Source organism: Budorcas taxicolor, chromosome 6 (genome assembly GCF_023091745.1).
Source record: "Budorcas taxicolor isolate Tak-1 chromosome 6, Takin1.1, whole genome shotgun sequence".
NCBI classification, from domain to species: Eukaryota; Metazoa; Chordata; class Mammalia; order Artiodactyla; family Bovidae; genus Budorcas; species Budorcas taxicolor.
Window position 1 is genome coordinate 44,383,817 of NC_068915.1, and position 17,580 is coordinate 44,401,396.

The following is a 17,580-nucleotide window of genomic DNA, read 5'->3' on the forward strand; positions in this document are numbered from 1 at the left end:
CTTTTATCAAAATCAGTTCAGTTCAGTTCAGTTCAGTCGTTCAGTCGTGTCCGATTCTTTGCGACCCCATGAATCGCAGCCAGGCCTCCCTGTCCATCACCAACCCCCGGAGTTCACTCAAACTCATGCCCATCGAGTTAGTGATGCCATCCAGCCATCTCATCCTCTGTCGTCTCCTTCTCCTCCTGCCCCCAATCCCTCCCAGCATCAGGGTCTTTTCCAATGAGTCAACTCTTCGCATGAGGTGGCCAAAGTACTGGAGTTTCAGCTTCAATATCAGTCCTTCCAATGAACACCCAGAACTGATCTTTAGAATGGACTGGTTGGATCTCCTTGCAGTCCAAGGGACTCTCAAGAGTCTTCTCCAACACCACAGTTCAAAAGCATCAATTCTTCAGCACTCAGCTTTCTTCACAGTCCAATTCTCACATCCATACATGACCGCTGGAAAAACCATAGTCTTGACTAGACGGACCTTTGTTGGCAAAGTAATGTCTCTGCTTTTGAATATGCTATCTAGGTTGGTCATAACTTTTCTTCCAAGGAGTAAGCGTCTTTTAATTTCATGGCTGCAGTCACCATCTGCAGTGATTTTAGAGCCCCCCAAAATAAAGTCTGACCCTGTTTCCACTGATTTCCCATCTATTTCCCATGAAGTGATGGGACCAGATGCCATGATCCTTGTTTTCTGAATATTGAGCTTTAAGCCAACTTTTTCACTCTCCTCTTTTACTTTCATCAAGAGGCTTTTTAGTTCCTCTTCACTTTCTGCCATAAGGGTGGTGTCATCTGCATATCTGAGGTTACTGATATTTCTCCCGGCAATCTTGATTCCAGCTTGTGCTTCTTCCAGCCCAGTGTTTCTCATGATGTACTCTGCATAGAAGTTAAATAAGCAGGGTGACAATATACAGCCTTGACGTACTCCTTTTCCTATTTGGAACCAGTCTGTTGTTCCATGTCCAGTTCTAACTGTTGCTTCCTAACCCGCATATTAGGTTGGCTTAAATTAGTCATAAATACAGGACCTAGCAGCTTTCATGGCAACATTTTACCACTTTGCAATCCTAGCTGTATGTACCTGTGATTAATTCTTTAAAGTGGTAACCCATTCATATTTCAAACAGAAAATAATATTATCACCAAAAGCATCTCCATGGTTATAACCTAGGCTCTATGCTAGGTTTTTATAGCTCTAGCTCATTTAATCCTCACAACTCTGTGAATTTGGTATGATTTATTACTTGGCAAATTGCAGAAACCTGTCCAGGGTCACACAGGTGGTAAATGGAGAGATCAGGATGGACATCAAGGTCTGTCCTACCCTCAAGCATATGTCCTCCTATCTCCTCAATCAAATCAACACTTTACTTTTTTTTCCCCACTGCAAGTCTACAATGTGTGGAGACAGCCTGTCTTGGATACCTGGGATTGATTTTGGTTGATGGCAAAGGAACAGAGGACAAGGACTTGAATATTTTTAGAAGATAACACATTCAAGTACAATAAATAAAAGACAGTAAAGAAGTGCCAAAGTGGCCCTCACTTGAAACTAGAAAGGGTTTTGGGCACCAAATTAATATGACTAATAATGACATCATTTAACAAATACCTGCTAAATATCAGGCTCAAGGTGGGCATTACAACTTCACTAGCACAAATGGAAAAATCAGGCAGACTACCTAGCTTTCCCAGCGATGCCAAGTAGTAGAGCTGGAAGAATTAAACCTACATCCCTGTGATCACTCTCCCACAAACCCCATGCTCTGAACCACTAGGCTGTGATGCTTTGATATAATTCTTCTCATAAATGTACTTTTAAAAGCCTCTTCTTTCTTTCCACGAGCTTCTCACAGCCTTCAGCTCACTTCAAAACACAAACACACAATTTACCTTCATGGGCCATCTTGGAGATATAAACGCATCATAAAAGCCAATGAATAGATTTCAATCATCCCTATGTAATCTTTGTATCTAGAAGAAAAGGGTCACTGCAAAAGAAGATTCATTGCTGTAAGGTCAAAAATAGCCAACGTCAAGTGTCTAGTTTCCATCCTGGGAGTCAGAAAATAACAAACACCTGAAGCTCATCATGAGCTTTCAGGGAAGTAAAGGAAGTGAGAGCCCTAACATTTTGATTCCATTCAGTCACCATCGAATGAGTATCCCATTTGTACACAGGAAAAAAAAAAGTGGCCAAAACAGACTAGTCTGCCAGGATCCAAAGCCTTTACTGCTCCATGCCAAGAGACATGGAGACGAAAGAGAAATGTATCACTAAGATGGAACCACTCTACTGTCGGCTATGCTCAGGGTCAATCAGGGTTCTTTGGTTGTAAGCAACAGAAACCAACTCTGGCTAACTTAAGCCCAAATAATTTTTCACAAAGAGAGAATAAGAGAACATATGATAACTCATAGGACTAACTGAAAGGCTAGAGTCAGGCTTCAGAAAAAATGTGAACCTAGCTAACCGGGGACCCAGATAGCAGGAATTAATAGACCCTCTTACCAGCTGCCTCCATGGAGACATATTGTAGCTCTAATTTGAGTTAATATTCCAGTTCTTGGGAGAGAAAAGGCAAAATTCATATGCTATTAGCAAGAAGAAAAAGGAGAGGCTTTGGGAGGCAAAAACATTAAATGGTTACAAAAATATTGCGTAGCAATTACAAGTGAAGATGTTGAAATCAGACTTTCCAAGGATTTGTGAGACTTACTCTGTAACCTCAGAAAAGTTGTTTAACCACTTTATGCCTCTGTTTTCTTGACTGTAATATGGTAATGATAATAGATCACATTTCATTTAGCTGTGAGGATTTAAATAGTTAATCGAAGTAAACTATTTAGAATAGTGTTTACTACGTTGCAGCTACTCAATAAATGTTGGTCATCATTCTTATCAGTGATTGATCTGTATGACTGCTCTTGACCAGCATGATTTGATGATTGTTTGTTAATGCAGTTGAACCAACTTATTCTGACTAATATGGGATTTCTCAACCAACACCAATTAAGCACCTACACATACCCAATTCTGAGTTAGGCTTTGAACGTTCACAGAAACAGGCACTCTCTGAGCTTTAAAATGTAGCAGGAAATGTATCTTGTCTCTATAAAACACGCCTTTTACTATGCTCAACTCCACACCAAAACAAAACCAAGAGACAGATGTCCAAGACACACAGTTTCTATAAATTTCTGTGGTGTACTGGTATCTGTCATACAAATCCAGTCCTCTCCAAATATAAGCATCTAGAAGCACCTATGCCTCCCTTCTGTGAAACAGCATTTATGCTACATATGTGTTTAATATGTGCTTACTAAATGTTTAATGATAAGAACCTAAACAACTCCTCTTGCTACAGTAATAGAACAGCTAATAGGCCGCTGGTGGACCCAGCAGTAAAAAGAAGTACAGAATTGAGTCGGCTAAAACCATAGGTCTCATTACCAAGAAGGGGATAAAATATTCTATACCAAAACCAATGCACAAACGCTGCCAAAAGTCACAGCCAAATACACAGATGAACACAAAGAACAGCTGCGGTGAAAATTTCATGCTCTTTATTATACAACTTCTCTAAGGACCTGATTTTAAATTCAGTCACTCATTTCCTCATTTGTCAGTGTGGATTGCCACAGTCGAACCACAGAACTTAGTTGATAAATGGGACTTCTGCTGTTAAAAATTATTCACAAAAGCCATGGTTTCCAGTGGAATAAAAAATATATGGACATTGCAATGTTAAAAGTCTATGTCTTAGGCATGAGCATTAATGCCTAAGAGGTCGTAATAGAAGGACTTAGCTCTATCTGAGGGGCAGGACTGTATGCACAAGTAAGTATATAGGATTTTTTAAGGTTCTACAGTGCCCTGGGGCAGTATTTTACTAAATAAAGTACCTTCAGGGGGTCAAAATGGTTAACCACCTTGCTCAATCCTAGTGGGGTGAAAACGTGGGCTATGATTTGGTCTTCCTTCTCCAAATAAGTCCAAGTATGACTCTTATTTAACTTATCATGAACATGGACTGCCAATCAAGTCTCTACGGCACAGAGGAAGACAAACAAAGGACGGCCCAGCCTAATACATAAGTAACTTCGGCCTTAGGGACTATTACTAGGCTGTTTGGGTCCTTCAGGAAAGACAAATCTTACACTAGAATACGAAAGCATCACTAAAGGCAAGCTCTAAGCAGGAAATTCCAGGTGAGAAAGCACCTTTTGGAGAAATATAAAATCATTGTATGTTAACTGTATCAGTCAACATCATCTATAAGAACCACATGTTAAAATTAGATTTTGCATCAAAAATCCTGTGACTTTTTACTTGTGATGTGCAAATTAAGCATTTTCATATTTGCAATTTAAGCTTTTACTTAATTCATCATTTCCAATCTGATGAGGGTCCCACATCAAGGCCGCCTAAAGGTCAGGTCTGATTAGATGGGAGCAGCATGAAATAAATGAAAGGACTCTGGCATCCCCAGATCTTTCTTCAGGAACAGTTTGCATCTGTTATTTGTGTCTTCCTCATATTTTGATACCATTATTCCATTTGCCACATTTTGCTATATAGGACCTCATTATCTGGAAATAAGGCAAAACTGTCTTGCTACTTCTTTTATGGGTTTTTTCGTCCTTTAAACAATGGTATTTTTCTAAACTAGGGTATTTTTGCATAAGTTAAAAACAAAGGATATAGGCATACTGGCATATATACTACTCATGTGATGAAGTTTTATATAAGCATATATCAAAATATATGATTGTATAAAAATAAGTAGGTATATATACACACAAACACATAACTACAAATGTATAATGTATGTTTTCAGCTAGATAAACTTATTTATCTTTGGCATCTGGCAGTAAGCTGAATCTGTAATAAATTGACCCTTGGCTAATAAACTGGTACATGTATGCCACAGAGAACGTCTACCTAATATCTGTTAGGCATGCCACCTAACCTAAAATTCATTCTCCCATCTTGCTTAATAATAAAGCCCCAGTTTCATTTGGAGCACCAAGGTCCCCAGTTGAAGCTCCATTTCATAGCTTCCCTTACAGCTACATGTAGGGACAAAAGTTCTGGCCAAGTAAACACAAGCAGAAGTCATTGACTGGAATGGGCTGGGATTTCCATTAAAAGATAACAAACAGAAGACTGGAACTCACCCCCTTTTTGCCTCTGTCCTTGCTCTTCCTATCTGTAACATGGAAATAATGGCTGGAGATTCAGCAAATGTCTTTCATCTTCAAGACGAAAGACCGAAAGACATGCACTACTATGAAAAAACAGAAGAGACCTAGGTCCCTAATACATTTTTGGAGCTGTTAAAGGGCTTATTTCTGGTCTTCATGTGTAAAGAGAAAAATCCCACCCCTGATTTTTTATTCACAACTACAGTATATATAAAAGATCCCACGCTAAAAGTCAAAATAATCATTTATTGAATACATGTATATGTATGGCTAAGTTCCTGCCGCACACTTGAAACTATCATAACATTGTTAGCTACATTCCAATATAAAATAAAAAGTTAAAAAATATAATAATCATTTATGAGTCCGTTAATAGTGAATAAATAAATCCAATTCAAATTTTGTCTTAATAAAAGTTGGTTTATTTTTCAATATTTATAATTAAAAAGAAATACAAGATCTTTCCGATCCCATAATTTGGGAGGATTTTATCTGGCAAAACCATCCAACTCCAGGGTTAATGAGGTTCATGTTGATGAGAATTGAACTCTAGCTGTTAAGTAAATAATAACACCAGTAGTGATTTAGAGCTTTTCATCCCTAAAATTTGTAGCAAATTGCAACTAGCCCTATGGGGTAGGTATAATTACTGACATAATTTTATTGACAGAGAAACTGAGTCATCAAGTCATAAAATAGCCTGGGGTCTATTAGTAAATAAGCAACATCAGTTGAGAGAGATTGCAGTCAGCTTCTAAGGCCATCAAAGAGAATTCTTTAAGGGTCAGCATTTAATGAAACGTTTAAAATGCACTCTCCCTATCCCATCATCATCTAAAAAAAAAAAAAAAAAAGTGTGTGCATGCGTTTTCAAGCAAGCAGCCAAGATTTCTTGGTTCTTAGAACCAGTGACCGCTTCAAATGTAAAGATCCTGAAGTCTCTTTATTACGTCCCATTAACCGACACAGGGCTGGGCACATGACAGGTACCCAGTAAATGCTTACTGAATGAAGAACCATTCTCTAAAATCATCCTGCGGGCCATGCTGATTCTGAAATGCAACTTTCACTTTGAATCAACGCAATTCCTACATTAGGAACAGCCTTTCCTATTCTCTTCAGGCACCCCTCCCAGAAAGCTGTCCCTCTCGAGGCTGACACAGCATTCTTATAGGTCCCTGGCCACTCTAAATTCAGGCCACCTTCAAAAATCCATCTTCCTTCCTGATTCATTTTTCAGCATGAACAAGGAAATGGTTTGATGATAGAATAATAATTGGTGGTTATGATATCTGATGCTGTATAAAAGGTTTGATTTCATGACTACATAACTGTTTACAAAACATCATATACAAAAAAAAAAAAAAAGGAACTGAGTAATATCCTTGCTGGAATACTTTATTTCTAGAGAAGAGCTGCACTGCCCACGAGACTGATGGGCCACTTTTAAATTAGCAAGAGCTGAAATGTCTGTTCTCCTCTTGCAGGCCATTGTTATGAATGGTCAGCATCTGGCCGAACTCTTCTTTGCCCCTGCCCTCCAGGCCATCTTGGCTACTTGTCTTAAACTCGAGCACTTTGACAGGGTGTTTGATGGAGGTGGCCCTGAGGCAGAAGGCCAGTTTTATTGAATCAAAATGCTGTAGCTTCACTGAAGACCTTTCATCCAACCACTGTTGAAGGCCGTTGAGGCCCTCGTTTATAGCAGGTGGATGAAGTGAGCTTCCCATGGTCACTTAACAAGTCAAGGGCCAGGCAGGGCATTCCATAATGAAGTCCAGCGGCCGTGAAACCTCCGTTTCTGCCATTTGTCATGCACACTCAGTGTCTCTTCAGTGGCAGTCAGAAATTATCCATCCAAAAGGGTTTCTGGGAAACAGGGCTTCGGAGGAATATAGTTATGGGGAGAGAAATGAATCTCTGCCTGGGGACACAGGCTCAAGATTGAATTCCAACTTCTCTAAGTGAAGAAGAAAGCCATCTTAATAAGCATTCTCTTCCATTTTCAGTCCACTTTGGAAGTCATTATATTCTTGTACCTCTCAGTCGAGACTCAGAGAAAGAAAAAGGGTAACATCATTCCAAAGGAAGCCTTCCTTTCCCAGCCATGAGAGCCCAGACCTCTAGGTGGAATTCCCACCACATTCAAAAGTCATCCTTCATCTACAACCCCCATCTCCTGACCACCAGGCTCCCAGAAATGTCAGCTAGACAGCAATGGTTGCAAACCTTGTGGAGAATCTTCACTTTATTTCCAAGCTAGAAGTTATTTTTGCACAAAAGCGAGGGGGAGAAGAAAGAATAGAGGTTATTTACAGAATTAGTTGCAGAGAGAAAAAAAAAAATGGGACTCTAAATGGAGAGATTATCAACATAGAAAGATGTGTTAGAGCCTAATAAGAAACACATGCTTCACGCAGTACATCTGAATATAACCATTAGCGGCATGGAAGAGAGGCTGTTTACTGTATTAAAGCTACCTTTACTGGTTGTATAAAAACAAAAAAGGATTGTATTGGGGCCATCACACTCCCATCTTTTCAATTACAGAGATAGAACAATCTCAGATTCCGAAGCTAACTACAAATCAAAATTGTGTTATGTTATCTGCTGAGACACAAATGGAAAATAAATACTGTTAACTGTCACTTTCCATTAGGTAACAGAAATTCAATTACATTTCAAACAAGCCTCCATGTCAACAGAATAAATCTGTTTCATAAATGAGCAGGTAACCATTTTTGATTCCAACTTCCCAAAGGGAAAAAATCAATTTTAATCACAATTCTTCAATTTTTTTTTCCATATGAATGTTTTGGAGTCGAGTACATCATCTGGTCTAATAAACAGTGTTGTACAAAAGAAGGGGAAAAAGATGAAGTTAGTCGTCGTTTGTTTCCAGTGCCTTTTAAACCAGAGACTGTTCATGTCCAGCTTAACTAAACTCTGTATTGTTCCGATGCTTTCATTTTAAAAGCAAATTTCAGGAAGGGGCAGTTGGGGGGAATGTACAAGCAAAATGCTGTCTGCGGTGGGTGGGGATAGTCCCAGTAAGAAATGTACATAGGGAATATGAATCGGCTTTTAGTGGCAGACCTTGAAAGGGGACACCCTTCCACAAGCCCCCACCCCAACTCCATTGGAATGTAAGCAGAATCAGGAAAGACAAGTTTCTGTTCTGGAAGATTTGGTCAACCAGAGGACAAGCTGACAGATCTGGGATGACTAAGAGAGCTTGAAGTAAATTGCTCACTCAGTACAAGGGTATTTTGATCTATAAACATTTGCTGGTTACCGGCTTGTGTTGCAATGGGACAGCCTTTTGGAGGGGAGGTTTTTACATTTTACTTGACTTCAAGTGAATGCTGAAGGGTGGTGACTTCCAATAACGGATCTCCAAACTTATTTTAGCTTGTTAAAGGACAGAGTACCCCTCAGAGCTACTACTTAGAGTCCTGTGATGCAGGCACTGATGTAAGCACTTTGTGTAATTATTTCATTTAATCCTTACCAGCAACCCTGCAAGACAGGTCTCAGTCTTATCTCCAAAAGTGGATGGAGGCAATGAGAGGTTAAGTACATGTCCAACTTGCACAGCAAGAATACAGCTGGGCAGTGATTAAAGCCCAGGTGGTCTGACTCCAGAGCCGGTCCTTTCACAAAGGCAATGACCACATTTCCATCACACTTCCAAATTCAACCACCACACTTCCAAATTCTCTCCACCACACTTCCAAATTCAACCCTCCTGGGCTCAGCAATGTTTTAAGTGTTCCAAGTGGATGACCATATGATTCATCGACCAAATCAGGACACTTTTGAAAGCAAAAAGGGATTCTATTAATAATTGTGCAAAAATGGAAGCAAACTGAAATTGTCCTTGGCAAATAGGCGAACACAGTCCTCTTAATTATGAAGAAAGTGTATATGTTACAAAGAGAGTTTGAATGATAAAGGAAGACTTTAGCAAAAGTCATGTGTCACTGGCTTTAGGGCAGAAGGGCATCCCCTTCTACACTTCGATGAGTGTGAGCTGACCCACTCGTTCTAGAAAATACGAAGCCCCTCTCTGTATCAAGCACTGCGCCAGATGCTAAGATTATAGCTGAGAATAAGTCAGACAAGGTCATTGCTCTCTTGAAGTTTACATTTTGGTAGGTTGTTGTGAGGTTCAAAATCAATTAAAGGAGATAACATACACAGGAACAGTGGTTTGAGGGCACACTAAAGTGGAGTACATATACAAGACCTGGGCAGGCGCACTGACACACAGATAGTTTACATACCACAGCTCCACACCATCCGAATGTAGAGCTAAGGATACAGAGGCCCAACTGTAAAGTCATTCGCAGATTCTCAAATGCCCAGGAAAGTGGGGAGGGAGTCTGAGCCCCTAACTTCTATGTTGTTCAGGGGTCAATTGTATACCAGGCTATCACTAAGAAGCAGGGCATTACAGTGGAAAGAACAAGAATTGGGGAGCAAAATCAAGCTGGATTCTAATTTAGTCTTTACCACTTACTGTCTCTGTGACCTTGAACACATTAATAAATTACTGTGAATCTCCATTTCTCTATCTACAAGATATAAATAATAACATCTTCATTGCAAAATGATAGTAGTAATTGTGTCTATGTTAATTACATGCCTTCTGCAATGTCTGCCTCTGCTTAAAACATAGTCGCCATCATCCTCATTATTGCAATGTCTGGGTCCCTGTACCCCGAAATCCAACAAGTGTACAGAATTTACAGGATATTTGGCTTGCTGAATTTGCATAACATTTGAAGGGCCTGAAGGAGATAAGCATATTGATATTAGAGATATGTCCTCAACCTACAGAATAAATCTGAATGACACAAAAACGGAGGAGATGAAGAATAATCAGTATTAATAAGTTAAGAAAAGAGAATCCACAGGAGCAGATGGACAAGAAGGGAACAAGAGCAGTATGGTCACTGGGTTCTTGGCTGGATCACAGATTTACCCCAAGACCTTGGTCAACACAGTGAACCTCCATATTCTAGCTCCCTTATCTGTAAATTCTGAGTGATGACCTAGGCCAGAGGACGGCAAACTTCTTCTAAAAAGGGATTGACAGTGAATATTTTAAGCTTTGTAACCTATACACGACTGAGCGACTTCACATTCACTTTTCACTTTCATGCACTGGGGAAGGAAATGGCAACCCACTCCAGTGTTCTTGCCTGGAAAATCCCATGGATGGAGGAGCCTGGTGGGCTGCCATCTATGGGGTCGCACAGAGTCGGACATGACTGAAGCGACTTAGCAGCAGCAGCAACCTATACAGTGTCTGTTGCGACTACTCAAATCTGTCATTGTAGCACAAAAGCAGTCAAACACAATATTTTTAAAATCTGGCTGCGAGACCTCTGAAAAATTAGTACTATATCTTATCATTATCTCCGCAACATCTAACTCAGTGTTTAATAAAACTCATTGAACAAATGAATAAGTGAGTGAGTGAGTGAATAAATGAATAGTAAAGCAAAGTTGAAGCTCTCAGTAACACTATTTTGAGTAGTGTTGGTATTTTCAAGTTAATGATAGAGGAAAGAGAATGAGAGACCAGTCATTTGGACTTAATATTAGCAATAAAAAATGTGTATGAGCCAAACAGGGAGCTGGAAGCTAGTAAATGTTTTTGAGGAGGGGTGCAATATGATTAGGTCAGTATTAAGGAAAGAACACTCTTAGGTATATTACAGGAGAGAAGCACACTTCAAGACAGAAAGACTATTAACCCAGGTAAAAAGGAACCGGAGCCTAAACCAGGATGGCGGCAGTGATGTTAAAGAGTACAGAGCCAAAAAACATTTTAGAATCTGTATTGACAGGATTTAACACAAACAATAAGAAGGAAGTTTATACTGATTTTACATGTTAGCATCTCGGAGGACAAAGATATTAACCAGAGGCGGCTTGTGGGGTGAGAGTGATAACCTGGTGACCATCTTAAATTTGACATATCAAAATCTGGAACATAGTTGTTGATCAGCAGTAAATTCTCCTAAGTGTCACCCCCCTCCACCAGTTCTCCAACTTAGCTACCATCTCCCAACAGAAGAAAAATAACCTTCAGGGTCTTGGTCAAACACACTGATGAAATCAATATTCACACTATCTACACATGTTCTGATTCATTAGTCTAACAGTCCACCAGAAAAGAAATGAGGTAAGCTTGGCTTCTTTTTCATTGACTTTAGTGATCTTTCTTTTTTTCTCTGTGTTCAATAACCAGCTATTTACTTCTCTGGAATTTTACTAGAATTTTTCTGAAGATTGATAGTCACTGGTTTGCAGGCTTTTCAAAATCCATTTAATTCTTTTTTAAAAAATTAAGTCATCTGTAACTTTCCAGTCCCCTGCCCTGGCTCCCTTCCTATGGGATGTGGATACAACTACCCACAGTGGTCCTGCGATGCTGAATCCAAGTCCTGCAGTGCTGAGGGGTGGCTCAGGACTGGGTTAGACCCATGGCTACCTGGCTTTGAAACCACTGAGCACCCAGTTTCAGTTCGAAGGTCATTGCCTTTGATAACAAAAAATAAATAGAAATTAGAAGACTGGCTTCCTCTTTGCCCACTACCTGCCCCAAGCAATAAGTTTATCTTTGTATCATTATCCAGATGCAAATCAGAAAGCTGGCCCAGAGTTCAATTTCTCTTGCTTTTCTCTTTAAGAACCATCTCCTCCCCTCAACTGAGGCTCACTGCTTACAGCACACTGTATCTTCTGGTTGTTGTAGCATCCAAGCTGTGTGCCTTAGAATCCTTCAACAGCTGTGACTATGGTTGTGGTGGCAGAAAATGGTCCTCCAAAGATGTCTACATACTAATGCCCAGAACCTGTGAATATGTTAGGTTACATAGTAAAAAGAATGAAGGGTTCAGAAGGAATTAAGATTATTAATCAGCCAACATTAAAATAGAGAGATTATATTGGATTATCCCATTGTGATTAATCACCAACCACCACGGAAGAGGGATTCAGAAGAGACAACCAGAGAAACGGCAGCATGAGTCAAACTCAGCTGGTCATTGCTGGATTGAAGGAAGAAGAGGCCGTAAACCAAGGAATGCAGACAGCCTCTAGAAATGAGAAATGGGAAGAGAAGAGATTCTTAGCTAGAGCCTTCAAAAGGAACACAGTCCTACCAAAACCTTGACTTTAACCTGGTGAGACCTATTTCAGATTTTTGAACTCCATGATTGTAAGATATTAAATTTGTTTTGTTCTAAGCCATTAAGTTTATGGTAATCTGTACAGCAGCAACAGGGAACTAATACATTAGTACCTGCTAAATGATGTTTAGGTTCATGCCATCATTTTTTCTACCCATTTCTACACCTAGAAAGGGCTGTTTTCATTTGCAACTATTTCTAGGGTAAGTCTCTTGGGAGTGAAAAAGAGACACGGAGAGAATGCACGAGCAAGACCCCAAAAATCAAAAGGACCAGTTAATAATTGCTCAGCATTGGCTAGTCCCTGGGTCCTGCCTTCGTGCCTTCCCTCTTCCCCAGCTTCAAAAATAGTCTCGCTATTAACCTTTTTCAAATTAGTCTAACTCAAGTGTGTCTTCTGTTTCCTCTTGGGAGTCTGACAGGTACAGTGACCTAGCACGCATGCACGTGCACACACACACACACACACACACACACACACACACACACACCTGAAACAAAATTTCAAGAAAACTTTCTATCTGGCCATGCCCTTCCCTCCCTCACCAAACAATCAAAATTTATTTCATGACCCTCAATTTGAAAAATCCACTTTAGACTACATCCATGGTAGGAAATACAAGGAGAAAAAAACCTAGTTAAGTGTGTTCCATATTAAAAAATAAAAAAGAAATTTGGGCCATAGGAAAAAGAAAAAAGGTGGAGTGGGGATAGAGATGAATAAAGAAAATGGCCAAGCAATATGGCAAGGTGTCAAATGTCTGTTAAGAGCTGGCATTTCTATATTTAATTTGAAGTGATTTGTTGTGCTCTAACTTAAGCCTCTTCCATCTCCCAAGCCTTAAGTAAAGTTTGCTATATACACAAACGCCTTGCATGCATGGATTTGTTTGCTCATTTGTTGAAAAGGGGAGAGAAAATTGAGTGAAGGAACAAAAGGTTCACTTCCAGATCTATGTAGCTAAATCAGGAAGACACCCTTGAGGCATCTCTACGGCCCAGACACAGCGGTAGCATGAAAAGGGTGTCAAGTTTCCACGAGTTGTGTAGTGGGATTTTACTCACTCTACCAAGACACTGGGGACAGCTCTCCCCAGCTAACACTTGGACACACTTTTTTCTTTCTGCTTATGTTAAATTTTCTATAATAAATATACTTTACTTTCATAAAGAGGAAAAAAGTCTTCTCTAAACATTTGTTTGAACTGCCTGATGTCAAAGGTACATGCTATATGCCTGGCATTGTGGTAGGCACTCGTGAATTTGAGACAATTCTAATACTTGTTCTGGGCCTCAAGAAGCTTATACTCTCCCCAAAATAAGGAGAAACAAGGAAGAAGCTGAAAACAATTCTACTCGTCAGTGTTTCAAAAAAAAGAAAACCAGGAGAGTTAAGGGCCATTAAGAAACACTTTTGAGAAGGCAATGGCAACCCACTCCAGTAAGAATAAAAGAGCATGAGTTGATAAAGGCAGACTCTTTGAGGAGCCCAAGGATAGAAGAGGAAAAGGAAGTCTTGACTTAGCACCAGCAGAGGACCTGATTCAGAAGATGAAGTTGTTGGAACCATTAATTAACAATGACCAGAGTCCTGGCTGACTCATGAGCCCACTCTTGTACCCAGTCCTGCCTCTTTCCACTAGCCTACCTGTTTTAAGTAACACCCAGAACAGTATTGTAGCCGTGATGCCCACTGCCTCACCCTTTGGAGAATAGGTAGGACACAGACCCTGGCTCCAGAGCTCCGATGCCCTGCCTCTCCCCACTAACAGGGAGTATAGCTATTCTCTTAGGAAAAAAGAAGAAGGAAAGCAACTTTGAAAGCACATCTTCTCTGAAGTACATTTAAATTAGGTTAACTTTTTTGGGGTTTGCTGAGTTTAGGGTCATATTCTCTTGACTTAATTTTTTAACAACTGCAAATGTTTTTTGATTCATGTAGTACAGAGAGATTAATCATACTCTAACCACATGGACAATATGGAATTTATTTGCCATCTATTTGCCTCAGAGTTCATCTCAGAAAAATCAATTGTTAGTAAAAGGCTGCTTGAGCTGAACAGACAACAGTCTGCAAGCTGCATCCAAAGACCTCAGGCTCTACCAAGGTGTCTCAAAGGTCAAGTCGGGGAGTGAGAAGAAGGGCTGTAGACCATCTCACTTTGAATAGACCTATTTGAGGTTCTGCATAACATTTCCTGCAGCTTAAAAAATGTAAACCATTGATTCTCATTCTATTTGTTCATTACACAGATGGAATAAAAGGGGGCCCAAGAAGATGCGAGACTTACCCAGGAACACCTAGCTAACTGGTAATGGAATGAAGGTAACATATCAAAGAGGGTTGATATGAATTTAAAAAATCACAGTTATATCAATGACTTCTTTCAACCTTTAGGCATGAGGTATTAGAAAATGGGAAAGACTTCAGTTCAGTTCAGTTCAGTTGCTCAGTCATGTCCGACTCTTTGCGACCCCATGAATCGCAGCACACCAGGCCTCCCTGTCCATCACCAACTCCCAGAGTTCACTCAGACTTACATCCGTCGAGTCAGTGATGCCATCCAGCCATCTCATCCTCTGTCGTCCCCTTCTCCTCCTGCCCCCAATCTTTCCTAGCATCAGAGTCTTTTCCAATGAGTCAACTCTTCGCATGAGGTGGCCAAAGTACTGGAGTTTCAGCTTTAGCATCATTCCTTAAAGAGTTAGTATTTTAAAGAAGAAAAAGGCTCAGTACTCCTAGTTTCATTCATTTATTCAACAAATATTGTTGAGTACCTTCTATATACCAGCTGCTGTATCAAATACTGAGGAAGAACAGCATTTAAGATAGAAAAGAATACTTTCAAGGAACTCACACTCCAGTATGAAAGAAAAACAAACAAACAAAGATTACAAACCAATAAATAAAATAATTATAGGTGTGACACACACCACAAGGGAAATGAACAAGATGAGGTAGAAAGTAACTCTACAAATTGGTTAGGAAAGGTCACTTTAAAGAGAAAAATATCTGAAATTAAGCAGAAGGAAACGAAGGTATCAGTAATGCAAAAGGGTGAACATTCCAGATAAAAAGAACTTTAAGTGAAAAAATCCCTAGAAGCAAGAAAGATTGGAATCCATTTAAGAAACAGAATAAGGGACAGTGTATCTAGAACCTGGTGGAGATAGTGGCCAACACGATGTTGGACAGGTAAAAAGAAACCAGATCACACTTGGCCAGATGGACCACAGTGAAATACCTGGATTTTATGTTAACAGCCAAGAATCTAAGTCACTGAAGTGTTGTTAAACAGAGCCACATAATCTGACTTATATTTGAAGAGGACTCTAGCCAGTGTGTGATGCCTAGTTTGTAGAGGATATAGGGTAAATGCAAGGAAGACTAATAATGAGAGACTATTGCATTAATCCAGGAAAGAGATAATGGTGATAATATTAAGACAGAGAAGTATATGAATTCAAAGGTTATGTTGCATATAAAGCCAATAGGCTTTGCGGATGAATTGAATGGAGAAGAGTAGCAAGGAAAAGTGTGTGGAGTGACTCCCAGCTGAACATCAATGTTGGGGCAGGGGGGTATTCCATTTACTGAGAATGAGGAGAGGGATATTTTGCATAGAGAAGCCAAAATATTTATTTTAGGTATATTGTATTTGAGATGCATCCTGGATATCCAAATGGACATGATGAATAGGACCTTGGCTATATATGTATAAAGTTCAAGAGACTGTTCAGAGGTGAAGTTGAAAATATGGCATTTATAACTTGGAGATGGTATTTAAACTCTTGACGTTGGGGAGATCCACCTCCAGTATGGCTGATAATGCTCCTATCATATTGATGATCCCACAGACAACTATCAGCTGTGGACAAAACACCAAAAACAACCACATAAGGCTCTGCAAAATAAACAAAAGTAGACAGGTTCAAGAAAGTAACTTATATTTGGAAAAATATATTGTCACAGATGAGTTTCCCATTTTTATGGTGTTTAGCTTATTTAGGGGGAAAGAAAAAATCCTGTCTTTCTGGCCTAAAAAAATCAAAGGACAGAAAATCTCTGTGACCCTGAACTACAAATGATAGGGGCATCTGAAAGCTGCTCAGCTAAAGATAAAAATATCTGAACTCAGATTTCAGCTGCTGCCACCCAAGAAATAGAGTTTTCTATCCGAGTTCAACCAAATTACCTACAAAAAAAAAAAATTACCATCTCTTTGAGGACTATAACAGAATCTCTATGACATAAAATTGGTAATATCTGGGATACAATCTCAAATTATTCAACATACCTAAGTCTGGGCAACTGTGACCAATATTAAGAGAAAGACAATCATTGGAGATGACCAGATGACCCAGATGTTAGAATTAACAGACTATGTTTTTAGAACAACTATTAGAAATTTGACCAATGAGATAAGAGAAAGCATACTTGTAACAAACAAGTAGATAGGAATCTCACAAAGAAAAATAAATACTACCCAAAAAAATCAAATGGAATTTCTAGGACTAAAAATGAATATCTGAAATTTAAAAAAAAAATCATTCGATGGGCTTAACAGACCAGAAGAATGATTCCATGAACTTGAATATAGATCAGTAGGTAATACACAACCTGAAGAACAGAGAGGAAATTTTTTTAATGAGCAGAGCCTCAGTAGGGAAATATTAAAAGGTCTAACATATGTATAATTAGAAAGGTTAAATGAGACTACATGGGAGAACAGAGAAGAGGAATGGGCCAAGGAATATGCCCTGAGGTGGTTCCACTGAAGCAGCCACAAGGAAAATGGGGAAGAAGGGCTTTAATTTTCTCATCCATCAGCAAATCCACTTTGATGTTTTGCTTTTCCCTTTGTCTTATATCTGCAAATATAGAAACCAAAAAACTCCTATGAGGGAAGGGACTTTCATTGACTAAAAGAAATAAAGTTGCAACTTACTGACCCACTGTCAATACGTCTGCCTCCATTCTGTTACTAAGACCTAACCAGTAGAATGAAGGGAAGTGATTTGTTAAAGCACAAGGGAATTTACTTTCCTAGAAGTTTTTTTTTTTGTTGTTTTTTTTTTTTTTTTAGTTTGTTTACTGTTTTATCTCACAATGAAACTATAAAACATTCACTTAGGAATTCTACCATGAAAAGTCCCCTGGAAAAGA